This window comes from Phocoena sinus, chromosome 10 (genome assembly GCF_008692025.1).
Source record: "Phocoena sinus isolate mPhoSin1 chromosome 10, mPhoSin1.pri, whole genome shotgun sequence".
Lineage (NCBI taxonomy): Eukaryota > Metazoa > Chordata > Mammalia > Artiodactyla > Phocoenidae > Phocoena > Phocoena sinus.
In genome coordinates this window covers 42,587,802-42,611,102 of record NC_045772.1, presented here as the reverse complement: position 1 = coordinate 42,611,102, position 23,301 = coordinate 42,587,802, and the positions used below count along the sequence as shown (strand labels likewise).

The 23,301-nt window shown below is 40.7% G+C and overlaps 1 protein-coding gene across 1 annotated transcript in view; it reads right to left on the bottom strand.

Annotated features, from left to right (window-relative positions):
- Positions 1 to 10,031: 10,031 nt before the first annotated feature.
- Positions 10,032 to 23,301, bottom strand: part of BBS10 (Bardet-Biedl syndrome 10) — a 69,596-nt gene continuing 56,326 nt past the window's right edge. The window contains exon 4 of the transcript XR_004351937.1: positions 10,032 to 10,075. The gene's annotated coding sequence lies outside the window, so the exon portion shown is untranslated. The remainder of the gene's footprint in view (positions 10,076 to 23,301) is intronic.

The window sequence follows — 23,301 nt, the reverse complement described above, 5'->3', positions numbered from 1 at the left end:
GTGCTCTGGCTGCGTGTCAGCCCTGTGCCTCTGAGGTGGGAGAGCCGAGTTCAGGACATTCGTCCACCACAGACCTCCTGGCTCCATGTAATATCAAATGGCGAAAGCTCTCCCAGAGATCTCCATCTCAACGCTAAGATCCAGCATGCACTCAACGACCAGCAAGCTACAATGCAGGACACCCTATGCCAATCAACTAGCAAGACAAGAACACAACCTCACCCATTAGCAGAGAGGCTGCCTAAAATCATAATAAGGTCACAGGCATCCCAAAACACACCACCGGATGCGGTCCTGCCCACCAGAAACACAATATCCAGCCTCATCCACCAGAACATGGGCACCAGTCCCCTCCACCAGGAAGCCTACACAAGCCACTGAACCAACCTTAGCCACTGGGGGCAGACACCAAAAACAACGGGAACTACGAATCTGCAGCCGGTGAAAAGGAGACCCAAAACACAGTAAGATAAGCAAAATGGAAAGACAGAAAAACACACAGCAGATGAAGGAGCAAGGTAAAAACCCAGCAGACAAAACAAATGAAGAGGAAATAGGCAGTCTACCTGAAAAAGAATTCAGAGTAATGATAGTAAAGTTAACACAAAATCTTGGAAATAGAATGGAGAAAATACAAGAAACGTTTAACAAGGACATAGAAGAATTAAAGAGCAAACAAACAATGATGAACAACACAAAAAATGAAATTAAAAATTCTCTAGAAGGAATCAATAGTAGAATAACTGAGGCAGAAGAACGGATAAGTGACCTGGAAGATAAAATAGTGGAAATAACTACTGCAGAGCAGAATAAAGAAAAAAGAATGAAAAGAATTGAAGACAGTCTTACAGATGTCTGGGACAACGTTAAACTCACCAACATTCGAATTATAGGGGTCCCAGAAGTAGAAGAGAAAAAGAAAGGGACTGAGAAAATATTTGAACAGATTATAGTTGAAAACTTCTCTAATATGGGAAAGGAAATAGTCAATCAAGTCCAGGAAGCACAGAGAGTATGATACAGGACAAATCCAAGGAGAAACATGCCAAGACACATATTAATCAAACCGTCAAAAATTAAATACAAAGAAAAAATCTTAAAAGCAGCAAGGGAAAAACAACAAATAACATACAAGGGAATCCCCATAAGGTTAACAGCTGATCTTTCAGCAGAAACTCTGCAAGCCAGAAGGGAGTTGCAGGACATATTTAAAGTGACGAAAGTGAAAAACCTACAACCAAGATTACTCTACCCGGCAAGAATCTCATTCAGATTCAACAGAGAAATTAAAAGCTTTACAGACAAGCAAAAGCTAAGAGAATTCAGCACCACCAAACCAGCTTTACAACAAATGCTAAAGGAACTTCTCTAGGCAGGAAGCACAAGAGAAGGAAAACACCTACAATTACAAATGCAAAACAATAAAGAAAATGGTAATAGGAACATACATATCAATAATTACCTTAAATGTAAATGGATTAAATGCTCTAACCAAAAGACATAGACTGGATGAATGGATTCAAAATCAAGACCCATATATATGCTGTCTACAAGAAACCCAGTTCAGACCTAAGGCCACATACAGACTGAAAGTGAGGGGATAGAAAAACATATTCCATGCAAATGGGAATCACAAGAAAGCTGGAGTAGCAATTCTCATATCAGGCAAAATAGACTTTAAAATAAAGACTATTACAAGAGACAAAGAAGGCCACTACATAATGATCAATGGATCAATCCAAGAAGAAGATATAACAACTGTAAATATTTATGCACGCAACATAGGAGCACGTCAATAAATAAGGCAAATGCTAACAGCCATAAAAGGGGAAATCGACAGCAACACAATCATAGTAGGGGACTTTAACATCGCACTTTCACCAGTGGACAAATCATCCAAAATGAAAATAAATAAGGAAACACAAGCTTTAAATGATACAATAAAAAGATGGACTTAATTGATATTTATGGGACATTCCATCCAAAAACAACAGAATACGCTTTCTCCTCAAGTGCTCATGGAAAACTCTCCAGGACAGATCATATCGTGGGTCACAGATCAAGCCTTGGTAAATTTAAGAAAACTAAAATCGTGTTAAGTATCTTTTCCGACCACAACGCTATGAGACTAGATATCAATTACAGGAAAAAACTGTAAAAAATACAAACGCATGGAGGCTAAACAATACACTACTTAATAACCAAGAGATCATTGAAGAACTCAAAGAGGAAACCCAAAAATACCTAGAAACAAATAACAGTGAAAACACGACAACCCAAAACCTATGGGATGCAGCAAAAGCAGTTCTAAGAGGGAAGTTTATAGCAATACAATCCTACCTTAAGAAACAAGAAACATCTCAAATAAACAACCTAACCTTACACCTAAAGCAGTTAGAGAAAGAAGAACAAAAAAACCCGAAGTCAGCAGAAGGAAAGAAATAACAAAGATCAGATCAGAAGTAAATGAAAAAGAAATGGAAATAATAGCAAAGATCAATAAAACTAAAAGCTGGTTCTTTGAGAAGATAAACAAAATTGATAAACCATTAGCCAGACTCATCAAGAAAAAAAGGGAGAAGACTCATATCAATAGAGTTAGAAATGAAAAAGGAGAAGTAACAACTGACACTGCAGAAATACAAAGGATCATGAGAGATTACTACAAGCAACTCTAGGCCAATAAAATGGACAACCTGGAAAAAATGGACAAATTCTTAGAAAAGCACAACCTTCCAAGACTCAACCAGGAAGAAATAGAAAATATAAACAGACCAATCACAAGCACTGAAATTGGGACTGTGATTAAAAATCTTCCAACAAACAAAAGTCCAGGACCAGATGGCTTCACAGGCAAATTCTATCAAACATTTAGAAGAGAGCAAATACCTATTCTTCTCAAACTATTCCAAAATATAGCAGAGGGAGGAATACTCCAAACTCATTCTACGAGGCCATCATCACCCTGATACCAAAACCAGACAAAGATGTCACAAAGAAAGAAAACTACAGGCCAATATCACTGATGAACACAGACATAAAAATCCTCAACAGAATACTAGCAAACAGAATCCAATGGCACATTGAAAGGATCATACACCATGATCAACTGTGGTTTATCCTAGGAATGCCAGGATTCTTCAATATATGCAAATCAATCAATGTGATACACCATATTAACAAATTGAAGGAGAAAAACCATATGATCATCTCAATAGATGCAGAAATAGCTTTTGACAAAATTCAACACCCATTTATGATAAAAACCCTCCAGAAAGTAGGCATAGAGGGAACCTTCCTCAACATAATGAAGGCCATATATGACAAACCCACAGCTAGCATCGTCCTCAATGGTAAAAAACTGAAGCCATTTCCTCTAAGATCAGGAACAAGACAAGGTTTTCCACTTTCACCACTATTACTCAACATAGTTTTGGAAGTTTTAGCCACAGCAATCAGAGAAGAAAAACATATAAAAAGAATCCAAATTGGAAAAGAAGAAGTAAAGCTGCCATTGTTTGCAGATGACATGATACTATTCATAGAATATCCTAAAGATGCTACCAGAAAACTACTAGAGCCAATTAATGAATTTGGTAAAGTAGCAGGATACAAAATTAATGCCGAGAAATCTCTTGGATTCCTATACACTAATGATGAAAAATATGAAAGAGGAATTAAGGAAACACTCCCATTTACCATGGCAACAAAAAGAATAAAGTACCTAGAAATAAACCTACCTAAGGAGACAAAAGACCTGTATGCAGAAACTATAAGACACTGATGAAAGAAATTAAAGATGATACAAAGAGATGGAGAGATATACCTTGTTCTTGGATTGGAAGAATCAACATTGTGAAAATGACGATACTACCCAAAGCAATCCACAGATTCAGTACAATCCCTATCAAACTACCAATGGCATTTTTCACAGAACTGGAACAAAAAATTTCACAATTTGTATGGAAACACGAAAGACCCCAAATAGCCAAAGCAATCTTGAGAAAGAAAAATGGAGCTGGAGGAATCAGGCTCCCTTACTTCAGACTATACTACAAAGCTACAGTAATCAAGACAGTATGGTACTGGCACAAAAACAGAAATATAGATCAATGGAACAGGATAGAAAGCCCAGAGATAAACCCATGCACATATGGTCACCTTATCTTTGATAAAGGAGGCAAGAATATACAATAAGAAAAGACAGCCTTTTCAATAAGTGGTGCTGGGAAAACTGGACAGCTACAGGTAAAAGAATGAAATTAGAACACTCCCTAACACCATACACAAAAATAAACTCAAAATGGATTAAAGACCTAAATGTAAGGCTGGCCACTATAATACTCTTATAGGAAAACATAGGCAGAACACTCTATGACATAAATCACAGCAAGATCCTTTTTGACCCACCTCCTAGAGAAATGGAAATAAAAACAAAAATAAACAAATGGGACCTAATGAAACTTAAAAGCTTTTGCACAACAAAGGAAACCATAAACGAGATGAAAAGACAACCCTCAGAATGGGAGAAAATATTTGCAAATGAAGCAACTGACAAAGGATTAATCTCCAAAATTTACAAGCAGCTCATGCAGCTCAATATCAAATAAACAAACAATGCAATCCAACAATGGGTAGAAGGCCTAAATAGACATTTCTCCAAAGAAGATATACAGATTGCCAACAAACACATGAAAGGATGCTCAACATCACTAATCATTAGAGAAATGCAAATCAAAACTACAATGAGGTATCACCTCATACCAGTCAGAATGGCCATCCTCAAAAAATCTACAAACAATAAATGCTGGAGAGGGTGTGGAGAAAAAGGAACCCTCTTGCCCTGTTGGTGCGAATGTAATCTGATACAGCCACTATGGAGAACAGTACGGAGGTTCCTTAAAAAACTACAAATAGAACTACCATATGACCCAGCAATCCCACTACTGGGCATATACCCTGAGAAGACCATACTTCAAAAAGAGTCATGTACCACAATGTTCATTGCAGCTCTATTTACAATAGCCAGGACATGGAAGCAACCTAAATGTCCATCGACAGATGAATGGATAAAGAAGATGCGGCACATATATACAATGGAATATTACTCATCCATAAAAAGAAATGAAATTGAGTTATTTGTAGTGAGGTGGATGGACCTAGAGACTGTCATACAGAGTGAAGTAAGTCAGAAAGAGAAAAATAAATACTGTATGCTAACACATATATACAGAATCTTAAAAAAAAAAAAAAAAAAATGGTTCTGAAGAACGTAGGGGCCAGACAGGAATAAAGAGGCAGACATAGAAAATGGACTTGAGGACATGGCAAGGGGGAAGGGTAAGCTGGGACGAAGTGAGAGAGTGGCATGGACTTGTATATACTACCAAATGTAAAACAGATAGCTAGTGGGAAGCAGCCGCATAGCACAGGGAGATCAGCTCGGTGCTTTGTGACCACCTAGAGGGGTGGAATAGGGAGGGCGGGAGGGAGGGAGGGAGGCACAAGAGGGAAGAGATATGGGGATATATGTATATGTATAGCTGATTCACTTTGTTATAAAGCAGAAACTAACACGCCATTGTAAAGCAATTGTACTGCAATAAAGATGTTAAAAAACATGTAAATAAATTAGTTCCAGAAAAAAATAAAAATTAGTAAATAAAATTAAAAAAAAAAGACATGACAACAGTAATACTTTGAGATACATTTTGTCCTAGCAATGAAGATGTATGTAAATACTTGGTGTTTTATATAATTTAACAGAGCCCTCAGCAAGTTAGAATCTTGCATTAGTTACTACTGGACTCTCTAGGTGTTTATATGGAGGACAGAATGTTCATTTTTTTTCTTTTTCTTTTGGATGCATAAATGGTAACAGAGACAAAGAAATTACACTTTAGGCTCTCATCTGTTCAGAACTAACCACAAAGGACCAAACCACAAACAGCTGACATAGATTAACTCAATCCTCTTGACTGCCATGGTTCCACATTCTTTGGTCATTAGTCGGATTTAGGTGACAACCTTCAAGCCTAGAACTGGCACCATACTTTCCCAGTTTGGATACTGGCACAGTCTGCAGACCGTATTTATCTTGTTTCAGAATGTCAAAATTCCAGTATTCAGAGCATTTGGAGCTGTGCAAATGTCCTTCCATAATACATTAGAAAATAAAATTATAATTGGTTTTATTCCTTTATTCCCTTGTGGCATCTTACCAAACTAAACCCCAGAGTTTCCAGCAGCAGACTTACTCCATTTTCTTGTCAGTGAGGCTGAAAAGAGTTATTATCTGGAAGCAGAAACTCAATGTAGAGCCAAACCTCAAACTTACACATCCATGAAAATTAAAGTCTCCCCTGACAAGGTAGGTCAAACATCACCCATGTGTGGCTATTGGGCAGTCAGTCTTATTCACTTCCTAATAAATATGAAGCAGCCAAAAAATAAGTTTTATAATAAATAGGATCATAGTTTTCTGTCTGTCTTTCTTAAACATTACCTCTGATATTTAATTCCGTTACTTCAGACCGAACTCTATGACATTTGACTCTTAATAACACACTTTAACACCTGGTTGTGAAGACTGCTGTGTGTGATTGCACAGATAATTTATTGCACGTGGTTATCTAGCTAAGGGGGCAAGTGAGGCTGAAAGATATTTGGTTTTATTTTTAATTCTAAAGCTTGATTGTAAGTACAGGAATACCTCATTTTACTGCACTTCGCAGATACTGTGATTTTTACAAATCGAAAGTTTGTTGACAACCCCGAGATGAGCAAGTTTATTGGTACAACTTTTCCAACAGCATTTGCTCACTTCGTGTCTCTGTGTCACATTTTGGTAATTCTCACAATATTTCAAACTTTTTCATTATTGCTGTATTTATTATAGTGATCTGTGATCAGTGATCTTTGATGTTACTATTGCAAAAAGATTACGACCCTCTGAAGGCTCACATGATGATTAGGTTTCTTTAGCGATAAGTATTTTAAGATTAAGGTATGCACATTATTTAGACTTAATGTTATTGCACACCTAAGAGGCTACAGTATAGTGTAAACATAACTTTTATATGCAGTCAGAAACCAAAAAATTTGTGTGCCTCACTTTATTGCAGTATTAGCTTTATTGTGGTCGTCTGGACCCAAACCTGCAATATCTTTGAGGTGTGCCTGTATTAAGGATAAAGCCCGGAAGACTCAGAGCATAAGTGCATGGCAGAAACCACAGAACTGGGAAGAATAGATGATAATATCTCGGAGGACATAGGATGACAGCGAGCCATACACTACCAATACCTAGATCATTCGTAAGACCCTTCCAGAAATTTAGATCAGGCCTGGAGAGAAGGGGAGAAATGGAGAAGAAAGTGGAAAGGAAAACCCTGAATGTGGCTATTTATCTAAAGAAAATCAATTTTTCAAAAATGACTGGGCTTCCCTGGTGGCGCAGTGGTTGAGAGTCCGCCTGCCGGTGCAGGGCACACGGGTTCGTGCCCCGGTCTGGGAAGATCCCACATGCCGCGGAGCGGCTGGGCCCGTGAGCCATGGCCGCTGGGTCTGCGAGTCCGGAGACTGTGCTCCGCAACAGGAGAGGCCACAGCAGTGAGAGGCCCGCGTACAGCAAAAAAAAAAAACAAAAAAAAAAACGACTGAGTTATAATGATTTAGTAAGACTCTGTTTTTGCAATCTGCTAAACAGAAATTGGGGACTTTAGATCCAAACTCAGTTTTTAAGCATTTTTTGAAAACCTGAATCTGTACACAGCTGAGTAGTAAGTCTGGGACTATCAAATTTACACCCGGCACATTAGCATTTGTTAAGTTTCTGTAGCATTGTTGTCAGTACACAAAGAGCCTTAAATACATTATTGTATTTAGTCATTCCAGGGAAATGTGTAGTCTGAGAGGATGGCTGTATATTTTCTGTTTGCCTCTCCAGATCCTTACCCTCCTTGCTCTGTGGTAAGAGAGGCTGACTGATATGAACCAGATCAACTAGACACCTTATCCTCCTGCTTCTTGGTGGGTTTGGCCAATAGGAGAGCTGTGGAAAGTGAGATCGGGGTCCTTATTCCCCTGGTTCCCTTTATGTCATATTGCCATGGATTGTCTTAATCCCTCTATTGAAGGTGATGGGCCCCTATTAGGCAGCCCTTCCCATTTGCTGCTGTTTTGGACTAAATATCTGTGTTCCCCCCAAATTCGTTTATTGAAGCCCTAACCCCCAAAGTGATGGTATTTGGAAGTGGTGCCCGTAGGGAGTAATTATGTTTAGATGAGGTCATGAAGGTGGAGTGCCCTTGATGGAATTATCTTCCTTATAAGAAAAGGAAGAGAGACCAGAGCTTGCTCTCCCGATCTCTGCCGTGTGAGGACACAGTGAGAAGGCAGCTGTATGCAAGTCAGGAATCAAGCCCTTACCAGAACCTAATCTGCCAGCACCTTGATCTTGGACTTCCCAGCCTCCAGAACAGTAGGAAACAAATGTCTGTTGTTTAAGCCACCCAGTCTATGGTATTTTGTTATAGCAGCCCCAGCAGACTAAGACAGCTATCGTCTCAGAGTTCCAAGAACCATGGCCTCTGTGGACGCCTCAGGCACAGGGAAGGTAGGGGCCCCCTGATATTGCTGGTTTGGAAGTGCTGCACTATTCCTTATGGTTTCCATGAAGCCTGCCCACAGTTTTGCAAATCACCACTTTCTAGTGACCCAGTTGGAGTCTGCCATCTCTTTCCTGCTAGGACACTCACTGATGTACGTGTATTTCCGAAGCAGAGACTGGCGACTACTTCTCAGCAGGCATTTCCTCATCTTTGGGTTAAATGATTTTTAATGCTCTTTCAACTCCGAGAATCTTTCTGTGCTGCTTACAGTTATACTAATAAAAGCATTCATTATGTGTTTATTCACTTGTACATGGAATAGCAACATTTTCCTGTAAATACTCTTTACATTCTGTTGAGCAAAACCATTTTGTCTATCCTCCAGAAGCTGTTATTCTGTGATCCCTGCATTCAATTTAAAAGAAAAAGGAATAAAGAAAATGCACCTGACAGTCCAACTTAGTGCTGGAGGGCAGCCATCAATCGGGAGTCCCTAGGGATGCAGCCCTGGAGTCCAAGGCCTCTCTGCTTGGGATGGCTAGTTTCCTAATTATAGAGATGGGACTCAGAACCCAAGAATGCTGCTCACCAGATGAGGAAGGATCCTGTCCACAAACTCAGCCAGTTGCAGGGCTCAAACCTCTTGTTTGGACGTACAAGTTAATGCTCCTGAAAGTGTTTCCTGTGTATTCAGCTCCCCTGTTAAGATGGAGTCTGCAAACTCTATGGTAACATATAGTGGAAAAAAATAACCCCCAACTCTTTCACAAATGATATTTTATTTGATCGAATGACTTTCTGATTCACCTCTCTTTCCCTTTAATCTTATACACACACACATACACACACACACACACACACACACCCACTCCACACTCCTGCCAAACACCATTTTCAGGACAGTGCTCCTCAAATCATCTGAGTGAAGAACCAGTTTTTCTTTTCCCAATCCATCGTGAACTCACACTTTTATAAACCACAACAAAAAAGAATATCTAGTAAAATGGAATAAAAAGACACACAAAATACAAGCCAAGTTTTCTATTCTTAGTTTCAGAATATATAAAATTACTCTGACGTATTGCTTTAAAAGTTTCTAAATGCTCGCTCTCAATGCAATACTTACTTCCTTATGGATTGTGTTTAAAAATGATTAAAGGGCTTCCCTGGTGGCGCAGTGGTTGAGAGTCCGCCTGCCGATGCAGGGGACACGGGTTCGTGCCCCGGTCTGGGAAGATCCCACATGCCGCGGAGCGGCTGGGCCTGTGAGCCATGGCCGCTGAGCCTGCGCATCCGGAGCCTGTGCTCCGCAACGGGAGAGGCCACAACAGTGAGAGGCCCGTGTAACGCAAAAAAAAAAAAAAAAAAAAAAAAAAAAAAAAAAAGATTAAAGAAGACAATTTAGGTGTTACAAACATCCTTTATTTAACACTTCATGAAGCAGACGGTCTCCCCTTGGAGAACTGCAAAACAGGGTGGAAGGCAGGATGTTTTTATAAGATAGGAAATAAAGAACAAGAAAAAAAAATAGAAAATATCTGATGGCTGAAGCCACACAGTCAACCTCATCTGGGGTAAGAAGGAGCAAGGAAATAAGTATGGAACCCAGATTTGGCTTAGCGTTTGGGGTTGGCTGACTGGATATCCTGCATTTCTGATGAGGAAGAGCATTTACAGGGACATGAAAGTTATCTAAGTCTTGGTTTGCTGACGTGACACCCAGGGCAGAGGCGGCTCCATCTTGTGTCTAGACATTTATTTCAACAACTGGTAACAAATACTTTGCTATTTGGTAACTGGCCACGGCCCACACTTTGAATAGCATTGACTTAGATGCATAGAGATTCACCTATGTAGTGTGTTGCATATACACAGAAATTTATTATTTATTATTTCCATATATACACTACACAGACAACATTATCCTTCTGATCCTCAATTACTTGTATCTTTAAAATAAAGCAAATCAAGGATTTCCCTGGCGGTCCAGTGGTTAATACTCCCCACTTCCAATGCAGCGGGCATGGGTTCAATCCCTGGTTGGGGAACAAAGATCCCACATGCTGCGTGGTGTGGCCAAAAATAAAATAACATAAAGCAAATCATTTTTAATAATCTTTAAGGAGTCAAGATTTTTGTTTGAAAAGGTCTTTTTGCTTCTTATTTTTTTCATAAATATTCAAAAAAATGCCAGTCTTCCAATGGACTCTTGGGTCCAAATAAAAATATACTGGCGACCCCAAATAAATACCTAGGAGTATTGATCTCTAATACCCAATGTCTGTCTGTTTTCAATGTGTTCCTGTTGCCTGAAAACTGGATTCGCCTCTTGGTGGGTGTCGAGACAAAAGACACAACCAAGTGGAAGAGCAGGAAAGGAAGGATTTATCACTTACAGCAAGTAAGGAGAACACTGGGGGTCTTTCCCAAAGCAGTGTCTCCTTGAACAGCAAAACTGGGGAAGTTTTACGCTAAGGGAACATGCATATTCATGAAGGAGGTTGGGAGGTGTATGCATATTCATGAAGGGGCTTGAGCAGAAGATAATTCAGTATAGAATTGGGGCAAAGGTTGCCAGAGTCCAAGCCCCAGTTGATTGAATTCACGAGGGTCAGAAAAGGTCAACATCATCATTCCTTAGGTTCTGACCAGTCTGGGGTCTTAGCATGTAGTTACCATCCTCCACCTGGGTGGGGACCTTAGTTCCTGCAGAACTTAAAAGGTATGTATCAGATTATATATCCCTGAAGGAAGAACTAGGACTCTGTTTAGAAGCTGAAGTATTGTTAGCTGACTACTTTTCCTTTGTTCCTGCATTCCCTTACTGCCCTTAAGGTCATTAATTACTGAGACAGATTCAAGGGCAAGCACTGTGGCCAGGCTTAGAACACAGAATAGCTTAGGCCAAACCTGGTTCTCCTTCTCTGGGTGAAACCAAGCAGGACCCTGTGGGGCCCTCCCAGGTACCAATCCTTTGCATGTCCCCCATCTCTTATTTGTAAGAAAGAGGCTTCAGCCTCCTAGTCCCTTCCTGAGTCCCAAAGGGCTCAACGATTCAAACAGTTGCTCTGAGAAAAGTGAGGGAATGCAGGTAACAAGGATGAGCAATCAAGAAGCAACGGCGCAGTGATGAAGCAGGGTCCTGGTTCCTCCTCAAGGGATGTACATAACGGTATCTTTGAGTTCTTCTGCCCGAAATAAGGCCCCCACCCAGGTGGAGGATGGTAACTTCAGGCAGAGCACAGGAATCCTGGAGCACCACCCTGTTACCTCACCACCAACCAATCAGAAGAAAGTCTGCACACAGTGGAAGATAACAAAGACTCTGACCCCCTCCCCATACGATTAACTGTGATTAGCTTCCCCTTCCTCCCTTTATAAACTCTCATGGTCAAGTAGAATCTTCAGAGTTGGTTCTTAGATGCCAGTCCACCTTCTCCCCAGGTTACTGGCCTCCTGAATAAAGGAAGCTTTCCTTTCCAACCAACCCTTGTCTCTCAAATATTGGCTTTCGAGTGGCAAGCAGCTGAACCTGAGATCAGTAACACAGGGCCCCCCCCAACCCTATCTGCTTACATTTCTTGTTAAGAACATTTTTATTCTTAAATGAAATCTTGTAAGACAGATGCTGTGACATTACAGTTTATTGCCACAAAAAAGAATGAGCTATCAGGAAATGACTGCATTTCACAAACACCTATGTTTCGCTGCTGCATGTGAGGACATGGAAAAAGTATGCCCAAGAGAGGTGAAGAAATCAGTGTTTAAGAGTGCAAGGATTTGCAAATGTGCAAAGTGCAAATTCATTTATTAAAAACATGTGAGCACAGCGAGCAAACTTTTACTTGTTTTAAAAATTCCCTCATCTGACATAGCTTTTATTCTACCTAAATTTTAGGATAAATATAAAATCATAGCAGAAGCCTACAGAAGGAAAAGCAGGTGCATATCATTAAGGAATAACAGTCTTGGAAAAAACTGTGAAATTAAAGCTGGAAGGCCGTAGGCATTTATTCTCCTCACTCCCTTAGAATTTTGGAGACTATTTCCATAAAATGTGTTTAGTGTTTTAACATTTCCACCAATTACACCAAGCAGTCTAATTTGACCTCTATGTAACAGGAAGACTTTCTTCGTGTTTTCATAACTTTATTACCATACAACATGAAAAAAAATGTTATGGGTTGTGGAATGTTGCCTGCCATATCAGTAAACAAAGGATGTGGGGCAGCACTGCAGCTGCCCCAGCTATGCACCCTGATGGGGATTCAGGATGGAGAAAAACAGGATACTGGCCCTAGATACCTAAAGTTCATATCAAAGGAATGATTTCAGTGAGCCCAGACTCTTGCATCTTCCCATACACAGAGAAGTGCCAAATTCATTAACTTGAGATGTCTGGTTTTCTTTAACTAACAGTAATATTTTGATGTTCTGATTACCTGGTTTCTGGGACAGAAACTCCTATATACCCTGGCTCCGCCCTTACCTCTTCAGAGCTGTCCCTCAGAACTACCTGACAGGCTGCCTTCCAGGCTTGAGTCCCTAGAAATTTTGCCGAATAAAACACAAATCTCAACTTTTAGGTTGTACCTTTGCTTTCAGTCGACAGGGTGATTCTTTTTTTTTTTTTTCTTTTTAATTTTTATTGAAGTATAGTTGGTTTACAATGTTGTGTTAGTTTCAGGTGTACAGCAAACGGAATCAGTTATCCATATACATATATCCACTCTTTTTTTTTAGATTCTTTTCCCATATAGGCCATTACAGAGTACTGTAGAGTTCCCTGTGCTGTACAGCAGGTTCTTATTAGTTATCTATTTAATATATAGACATATATAGTATATTGACATATACTGTGTATATGTCAATCCCAATCTCCCAATTTATCCCTTCCTCACCATCGCCTGGTACCCATAAATTTGTTTTGACAGGGTGATTCTTGATTGACTCCTAGATTGGAAAAAAGCACCAAACCAAAAAACCAATGACTTTATCCCTCCCTTTGTAGGGGATCAGAATTTGCCACCCTAAAATATATCTCTTTGGCATATTAACTGTTTTAAGGTGGTTATTTTCTGAGAAATAGTAGGCGTGGGAAGTGTTCTGAAAACAAAGTAGGAGTTGCCCTTCTGTAAGAAATATTTACATTTGTAAGGGAAGTCTCTATTTGTAAGTGTGTCTCCCTCTTTGTATGTGGAAGAGGAAAGCTCTAGAAACTCTTATCAGTGGAAAAGGGTAAAAGGCAGGACTTAAAGCTGCATCATAATCATTCTTGTTCACTGTGCTTTTCCTGGTAACTTCCTGGTAACTGACTCTCCCCGCCCTCAACATCTTTTGTCCTTAGCTGAAGGTGGTATTTACGGTGAGGCCTTCAGCCATTTGGGGGAGTTACTCAGTTTTCCTGGGTCTCTCGCATGTACACATGTTGTTAAACTTTGTTCAATTTTCTCCTGTTAATCTGTCTCATGTCAGTTTAATTCTTAGACCAGCCAGAAGAACGTAGAAGGGAAGAAGGAAAATGTCTTCCTCCCCGACACCTTCACCCTGCAAATGCACACATACACACACTCCTGCCAAACACTGTTTTAAGGACAGTGCTTCTCAGACTATCTGAGGTGAAGAACCAGTTTTTCTTTTCTCAATCCATCATGAACTCACATTTTATAAACTACAACAAAACAGAATAACTAGACAAATGGAAAAAAAGACATGCATAATGGGACTTCCCTGGCAGTCCACTGGTTAAGACTCCACACTTCCACTTCAGGGGGCACAGGTCCCACCCCTGGTTGGGGAACTAAAATCCCTCATGCCACACCGTGTGGCCAAAAAAAACCAAAGAAACAAAAAACGCCATGCAAAATGCCTCAATAGGGACTTCCTGGTGATGGAGTGGTTAAGAATTCACCTGCCAATGCAAGGGGCACAGGTTCAATCCCTGGTCCAGGAAGATCCCACATGCCACGGAGCAACTAAGCCTGCGTCCCACAACTACTGAGCCCGCGTGCTGCAACTACTGAAGCCCACGCGCCTAGAGCCTGCGCTCCGCAACAAGAGAAGCTATCGCAATGAGAAGCCCGTGCACCACAACGAAGAGTAGTCCCCGCTTGCTGCAATTAGAGAAAGCCCGCATGCAGCAACGAAGACCCAATGCAGCCAAAAATAAATAAATAAATTAAAAAAAAAAAGAACCCTCAGCATGGGAAAAAAATATTAAAAAAAAAAAAAATCCTGTTAGTCACCAGCTTCTGTTAACACTATGGGGCACGGTTCAGCATTAAAAAAAAAAAAGCACATTGATACAGATAGAAAAATAGATAGATGATAGAAACGAAAGAAAGAGAGGAAGGAAGGAAGGAAGGAAGGGGGGGAGGAGGGCAGGCAAGCCAATGTGGCAAAATGTTGATAATGTGCATATTTAAGCAGATCTCTTCATCTCCCTGCATGGTCTGGGTGCAAATGGAGACTCCTATACCATGTGCCCAGATATTTAAAGTTATAAGGCAAACTCACAAGTAATAAAATACGTTCTATCTTTTACTTTACCAGTATGTCTTCATAATGACCTAGAAGCCAAGTTCAGATTTAGAATTCACAAACTCCTACAAGTTAGAGCATGGCACTGTAAGGAGAGCCAACACCTAGTCTCCTGGGCTGCAGCCAGTCCCCTTCCCTTCCCCCCACACCCCAGGTCCATCTTGCACCATAAGGGACCTTATGCATATGCATGTGTGACACCTCAGTTCATGCATTCAAGCACCATCTGTGAGGTGGCATAATATGCCACCCCCAAAGTTTGCCACGTTGGCATAAGGATTATTTTGAGCTGAAGGCAATTGAGAAGAAGCAGATAGAAAATAAGCTCCCTACCCTTCCTCTATTTGCCTATAAGCAGGACATACATTTTCAAAGGTGTCCCTCTTCCCCTCTCTACCAGGAAGAACAGAAGTTAATCACCAGAGACAACTTTAGATCTTTTATACCTGGAGATGGCACCACAGGAATCTACATAACAAACTTTACTAACCAGCTTTTATCTGTCGTTAGTTTCCTATATAGTTGCCTTCCCATTATTTGCTGTCCCTAGAGACTCAAGGTCCTTTTCCTTTATCTCATCACTTCTATAAAAATTTATCATTCCTTTGCTAAGATACTATATAAACTCAAGTTCTAACTAAATCTTTGGATTATTCATTTTTCCCTGGGTACCTCCCATGTATACATGAAGTATACTTATTAATACATTTGTTTTATTTTCTCTTATTAATCTGTCTTTTGTTGTGGGGGTCCTAGCCAAGGACTTAGAAGGGTAACAGGAAACTACTTTTTCCTCCCTATATATCCACGTCACAGCTCCTCACTCCCACAGACAGCTGTTTCTTGGCCCAAGGGGTGTGCATAGTGGATGTGACCTAACATCAGGAAAGCAGATCCCAAAATAAATGAAAGTAGGAGGAATTTCAGGGTCTAGGATACCTGAAGCATATGGAATAAAAGTGAGGGGCTGGGGGTGGGAGATGAGCTCCAGATGGGGTGCCTTTTGACCTAGAACACTCCTCTTGGTGAGGAGTGAGCCTGGAGGAATAAAGAGGCCTCCAAAGTGTGGGGCAGAATTGGATCTAGGTGAAGGGATACTTAGTTTCAGTGAACTTATTCTCTCAGTTTTTAACATTGTGGCAAACGTTCCCCCACTTTTCTAAAAACACATTTGAGATGATTTGGGAAAAACAATTTTGTATACTGTTCTTTTTACATATCATTCTAACAATTATAGGGGAGAAGTTTTTAGCCAAGATCCCTGGAGTAAAAGGGAGATTAACAAAGAAAAACCAAAGAAGTTTATTAATATGTATACCTCATGTATACATGGGAGATACCCAGGAGAAAATGAGTAACTCTCCAAGGTAGCTTAGAATTCAGGCTTAATTACCACTCTAATGGGGAAAGAGGAGGAGGAATCTAGGCCTCTTATGGGAGAATAAATTATTTTTAGAAAAGATAAATTCTTAGAAGAATAGATGGGAGGTAGGATAGTTGGTGACAGAGTTTGGGGGTGGTGTTGACTTCTAGTATTTTCGGTGATAACAGTCAATTTTCCCTGGTTGATGAAACTCCTGGGGAGGGGATCTATGACAGTTGAGTTACCTTTGGAGGTTCCATCTTCAGGTAGATAAGGGGAGTTCAGAGAAAGCCCCTCCTTATATTTACTGTTTTTCCAGTGTCTACAGCTCAAAATAATCAATATACCAAAGTGGTATATTTCGAGGTGGCATGTCCTGAACTCAGTGTCAGTGTCCACTTGGAATTTCCAATTGACAAAACTCAGGCATGTGTTTACATCTGACTTCTAAGGGAGCTCAGAAATGCAGTCTGACAGTTTGCCCAGGAAAAGATGGAAATAATGTGACTCAACCTATCCAAACTCTTCCATATACTAACAGAGTAGATATCTGGAAGTTGTACAAGTAATTTATGGTTTCAGCTTGACAGTGGATGAAAGGATGAGGCCTCTAGGGGTCTCTGTGTTCTAGAGAACTCCATGAACCTCAACTTGGCTCAGTGTGGCCATGGATCTCTTAGAAGTCTCCTTCAGTCTCCAACCTCCATACATTCCTAAGAGATCAAAAACTCTTCTGAGGAATCTGTACTGCTACCCATCCCTTCCAAATGTACCTCGTGACATCAGTTCTGTTAGACCTAGAGTTTTAGCCAATTTGGTGGGAATCACTGTATATGTCTCCAGGACTGTCACATATTCACTCAATTCTTCATTAATTCCAAAACATGATGGAGGAGTCCATTATTGTCTTCCTAAGGAAAGCCTTAGTGAAATCAGGTGGATTTCAGAGCGTCCTCTCTGGCTGGGAAAACCCTTGGGTAAGCCCTTTGCATTCCCTCATCATCACCTCAGCAACCATCACTTGACAGACATCCAATATTATGTATGTTAGATCAAGCTAGATTGAATTGCTTTCAGGTTTGACAAGTCATTTTATTACGTGACTCTCTAACTTTTTTTTTTTTGCGGTACGCGGGCCTCTCACCGCTGTGGCCTCTCTCGCTGCGGAGCACAGGCTCCGGACACGCAGGCTCAGCGGCCATGGCTCACAGGCCCAGCCGCTCCGTGGCATGTGGGATCTTCCCGGACCGGGGCACGAACCCAGGTCCCCTGCATCGGCAGGTGGACTCTCAACCACTGTGCCACCAAGGAAGCCCCTCTCTAACTTTTTACCTGAAATTTTCATTGCAGTAAATATAGATTCACATGCAGGTGTGAGCAATAATACAGAGAGTCCCTTGTGCACTCTTCCTAGTTTTTCCCAATGGTAACATTTTGCAAAACTATAGTGTAAATCACAGCCAGGAAGGATACTGACTTGAATGCAATCCACCAATCTATTCTCCTCATCCTGGGTCCTTAACCCCTAGCAACCACAAATCTGTCCTCCATTTATACAATTTTATCTTTCAAAAATGTTATATAAATAGAATCGTAACCTTTTGGGGTTTTAATATTTTTCCCTCAGGGTAATTCCCTGGCGAGTCATACAAGTTTTTGAGTAAATTAATAATGTGTTCCCTTTTTTATTGCTGAGTAGCACATTATGGTATGTATATACCAGTTTGTTTACTCACCTTTTGAAGGACCTCTGGACTGACTACAGTTTCTACCTATTACAAACAAAGCTGCTATGAACCTCCATGTACAGGTTTCTTCCATTTTTTATAGTTCTACTTTTTAGAGAAATACTGTGACTGAACCAATCTATGTACTCTCATACCCTGAAAAGTCCTGGTGCCCTTAATAACTACCTCCATTCCCACTTTTTTTTCAGCACCACCCTGGAATATAGCTTCACCTCTGAATACTGCTGGCTTTACCTTCTTCATATGTCTTCTGTTGCCAGAAATTTATTCAGGAGTCCAGATTTACTCTGTGCCTAATACTCTTGGACTTGAATCTTGGATCTACTTTCTCTGTCTAGCCACCTTTTTGTAGATCTTGAAAATTTTTTGTCTTACCCACTCCAACCCTCAGTTCCTTGTGGACCCCCAAGGTCCTTACCCTGGGCTAGTTCTCCCCAGGGGAGAACCTTTACCTCACAATTACTATGCAGAAATTTCCACTCTAGCCTATACATGGACACTCAGGAGATACCACTTTGCAACTGGAAGCAATACTGTCCCTTTCATGTGAGGTTACCATGTGCCCTCAGCAGACACTGAATCTGCTGGTGCCTTGATCTTAAGACTTCACAGCCTCCAGAACTGTGAGAAATAAATGTTTGTTGTTTATAAGCCACCCGATTTATGGTATTTTCTTATAGCTGCCTGAATGGACTAACACATCAAGAAAGAAAAGAAAGGAAAGGAATGGACTTGGACCTTTTTACTATAGCCCAGAGCAGAGCTGATCTAAGCCACTCGAGGTCATTCCCTAGAAATCAACAATTACATTCTTCTAGGACATGGCCATCAATAGTAATCTATCATCCCAGGAGAAGACATTTGTGGTTTCTGCACTACTTTTCCTGAATTCCAAATAATAGCTTCCATCAGACTAAATCAAGAAGGGAAGAAATTCACCTTGTAGAAGGGTATAAGTTTCTATTCTAAGTCATTTTTCAGCTTATGCTCAAAGGACTTTCACTGGAAATGGGGTTTCTCTAATTTTTCTGAGAGAACATCTGGATAGATAATTCAAAACTGAGACTGTCAAAATATCACTGCCAGGGCTTCCCTGGTGGCGCGGTGGTTGGGAGTCCGCCTGCCGATGCAGGGGACACGGGTTCGTGCCCCGGTCTGGGAGGATCCCACATGCCGCGGAGCGGCTGGGCCCGTGGGCCATGGCCGCTGAGCCTGCGCGTCCGGAGCCTGTCCTCCGCAACGGGAGAGGCCACAGCGGTGAGAGGCCCGCGTAACGCATAAAAAAAAAAAAAAAAAAAAAAAAAAAAAAAATATCACTGCCAAAGTGTGCATCATTTTGGACAGCGTTTTAATTCACTGTAGTCGGCCTGTGCCCCTGGGAGCTGAGCTTTGTGCTCGAAGTCATAATAAGATTACCTGCCTTTCTCAGTCCCTGTGTTATCAATCAATCCTGTGGTTGATGAAGTTACATAAAATAATCATATAAGCCTTTGATGCAATGATGATGATGACAAAAAAGCAGTGAAATAAAATAGGGCCAGCACAAATTAATCCCCCTGTGTAAAAGTTAAAGCTAGAGAAGTTGTAAACTTAGGACATTGTCATTAAATATCAGGATTTACCATTTATACCCAAACACTGGATTACAGCCATTCTATAAGGCAAATATTTCAAGAATCTCATGTTTAAAGTTATCTTAAACGTTATTAGTTGCAGAGATAATAAACTGACCATGGGCCAAATGTGCAGACATGTTGTGTGTCCCACAGTGTTTCCCCCCGTGGCCCCATGGAACTGGATAGCACATTTAAAAATTGAAAAATAGAAAAACTACTCAACACAGGACTCAAATTCCTGTATGGAAACTCTTGGTGCTGAATAACAACTGATTGTGCTCTTTAGACAGAATATTCACAGACCCCATTACTCCCTATTATATCTCCAACTTACGGGCCAAAAGCCTGCTACTGTTTATCACAATGCTGTAAACTATTTCACCTGGAGGTAAGGGAGAAGTGAAGTACTTCTTCCACTTGGCCTCTTCTTTTGGCCTAGCCTCTGTAGGCATCTGAATCTGGGAGCCTGATCTGGCTGACAGCCTCCTCCCTACTTGATGCTTGGGTCCTCACATAACCTCTCCAATCTATGTATAGTCATAGGGAATTCACCCTCCCTGAGGCAGTCAACTCCATCTTTAGTCAGCTCTGAACATTAGAAAGTTCTTAATATTGAACAGAAATGTATCTTCCTACAGTCTTCACTAGTTCTAGTGCAATTCCTGGAGCCACACACCATACAGAACACTAACAAATACCAAATAATGCAATGAATTTTGCAAAGCACTTAGCCCACAGCCTGGCATATAATAGGTGCTGAGTAAGTGCTGGTTTCCTTCTCTGATCCATTTTTATTTTTTATTTAATTTTTAAATAATATTTATTTATTTTATTTCATTTTTTGGCTGTGTCGGGTCTCAGTTGCGGCACGCAGGCTCTTTGTTGTGGCGCGGGGCTTCTCTCTAGTTGTGGCGCGCAGGCTCCAGAGCGCATGGGCTCAGTAGTTGCTGCGCGTGGGCTTAGTTGCCCACCGCCCCACCCCCCGGCATGTGGGATCTTAGTTCCCCAACCAGGGATTGAACCCAAGTCCCCTGCACTGGAAGGTGTATTCTTAACCACTGGACCACTAGGAAAGTCCCTCTCTGCTCCATTTTTAAATTTAACAACTATTCGACAAACATTTGTTGAGTGCCTACTATATGTCAGGTACTCTACTGGGAGCCAACAATAAAAAGATGAATAAAACACAGTCCCTGAATCCTAGAAACTAACAACCTAGTAGGCTGAGATTGATCTGTGTGCATTCTTTTACAAAGCTGGGTTAGAAATATGTAAAGGACTCCCAAATTAGAGTAGGACATTCTACTTGATTTTTGTGGGGAAGTAGGGTTGTCCAGGTGTGTAGTTTGAAAATTATTTGTCTAGTACCTAAAGGCTGGCATGTACTTTGGGAGCAAAATCACATTGCCCCTGCCTCAGTGACAATATATAGTAAATTTGGCTTTGTATAGGAGGATTAAAGACCTAAGGAGTCTTAGTATCAGTTGGAACATGCCTTCACTAATACTTTCATTTAAAAATCTTAGAATATGATAAATCTGAGATAGTAAGCACACTGAGCTATAGGATCAAAGAGAGTGGACATCTGACCCATTTTTGGTTATTTACAAATAATATCGTAGAAAATTATAAGGTTATTATAAATAACCATTTTTGGTTATTTACAAATAACATCGTAGAAAATTATAAGGGTGTTGAGGCAATAGGGCAGGGAGATGTGAAGACATCCTCCCCAGAACTTGGGGTCTGTAGGTAATACTCAGGTTAGTGGTCTCCTCATTGTGCCCTTGTGCCCCCCACCCAAACCCTACTTCCTCTCAGTAAGTGTTTAAAGAGTGGCTTCAATTTGTGAATTCTGCAACTAGATAATGTTTAAGATAACATGCCTTAAGAGGGGAATTCTGACAAGTAGATGGGATTAGAAGTTTTCTAAATATATATTGAAGAAACTCTGACACCAAAAGCACAAGCAACAAAAGCAAAAATCAACAAGTGGGACTACATTAAACTAAAATGTTTCTGTACAGCAAAGGAAGAAAAAAAATCAACAAAATGCAAAGGCAACCTAAGTAATGAGGGAAAAGATTTGCAACCCATATTTCTTATAAGGGATTAATATCCAAAATATATAAAGAACTCATACAACTTATAACAAGTAAACAATTTGATTAAAAAATGGGCAGAGGGCTTCCCTGGTGGCACAGTGGTTGAGAGTCCGCCTGCCGATGCAGGGGACACGGGTTCGTGCCCCGGTCCGGGAAGATCCCACATGCCGCGGAGCAGCTGGGCCCGTGAGCCATGGCCACTGAGCCTGCGTGTCCGGAGCCTGTGCTCCGCAGCGGGACTGGCCACAGCGGTGAAAGGCGTACGGCATTTAAAAAAAAAAAAAAAAAAAAAGGGCAGAGAAATTTAATAGACATTTCTTCCAAAGAACATCCAAATGGCCAACAAGTACATAGAAAAATGCTCAACATTACTGATCATCATGGAAATGCCGATGAAAACTACAATGAGGTATCATCTCACATCTGTTAGAACGGCTACTGTCAACAAGACAAGAGATAAGAAGGATATGGAGAACATGGGCACTGTTGGTGGAAATGTAAACTGGTTTAGCCACTACAGAAAGCAGTATGGAGGTTCCTCAAAAAATTAAACATAGAACCACCATATGGACCAGCAGCCCCCCTTTTACGTATATATTCAAAGGAAATGAAAACAGGATATTGAAAAGATATCTGCACTCCCATGTTTATTGCAGCATTATTCACAATAGGCAAGATATGGAAACAAACTAAGGGTCTGTCAATGGATGAATGGATAAAGGAGATGTGGGGAATTCCCTGGTCCAGTGGTTAGGACTCCGTGCTCTCACTGCCGAGGACCTGGGTTCAATCCCTGGCCAGGGAACAAAAATCCCATAAGCCATGCACGCAGCCAAAACAAACAAACAAACAAAACTGTGGTATACATACAATAAAATATTATTCAGCTATGAGAAAGAAGGAAATTCTGTCATTTTTCAGCAACATGGATGGACCTTGGGGGCATTATGCTAAGTGGGCTAAGTCAGACAGAGAAAGATAAATACTGTATATCACTAATATGTGGAATCCAAAGAAGCCAAAATCATACAAACAGAGAGTAGAAGGGATGTTACCAGGGGCTGAGGGTGGGGGAAATGGCGAGATGTCGTTTAAGGGGACAAACTTGCAACTAGAAGATGAATAAGTTCTGGAGATTTAATGCACGGTATTGTAATTACAGTCAGCAGTACTACATTACATACTTCAAAGTTGCTAAGAGACTAGATCTTAAATGTTCTCACTATGTTAATCATGTGACTATGGAGGTGTTAGCTGAGCTAAGGGGGTAATCAGTTTGAAATATACGAATGTAGTAAATCAACGGCAGTTGTACAC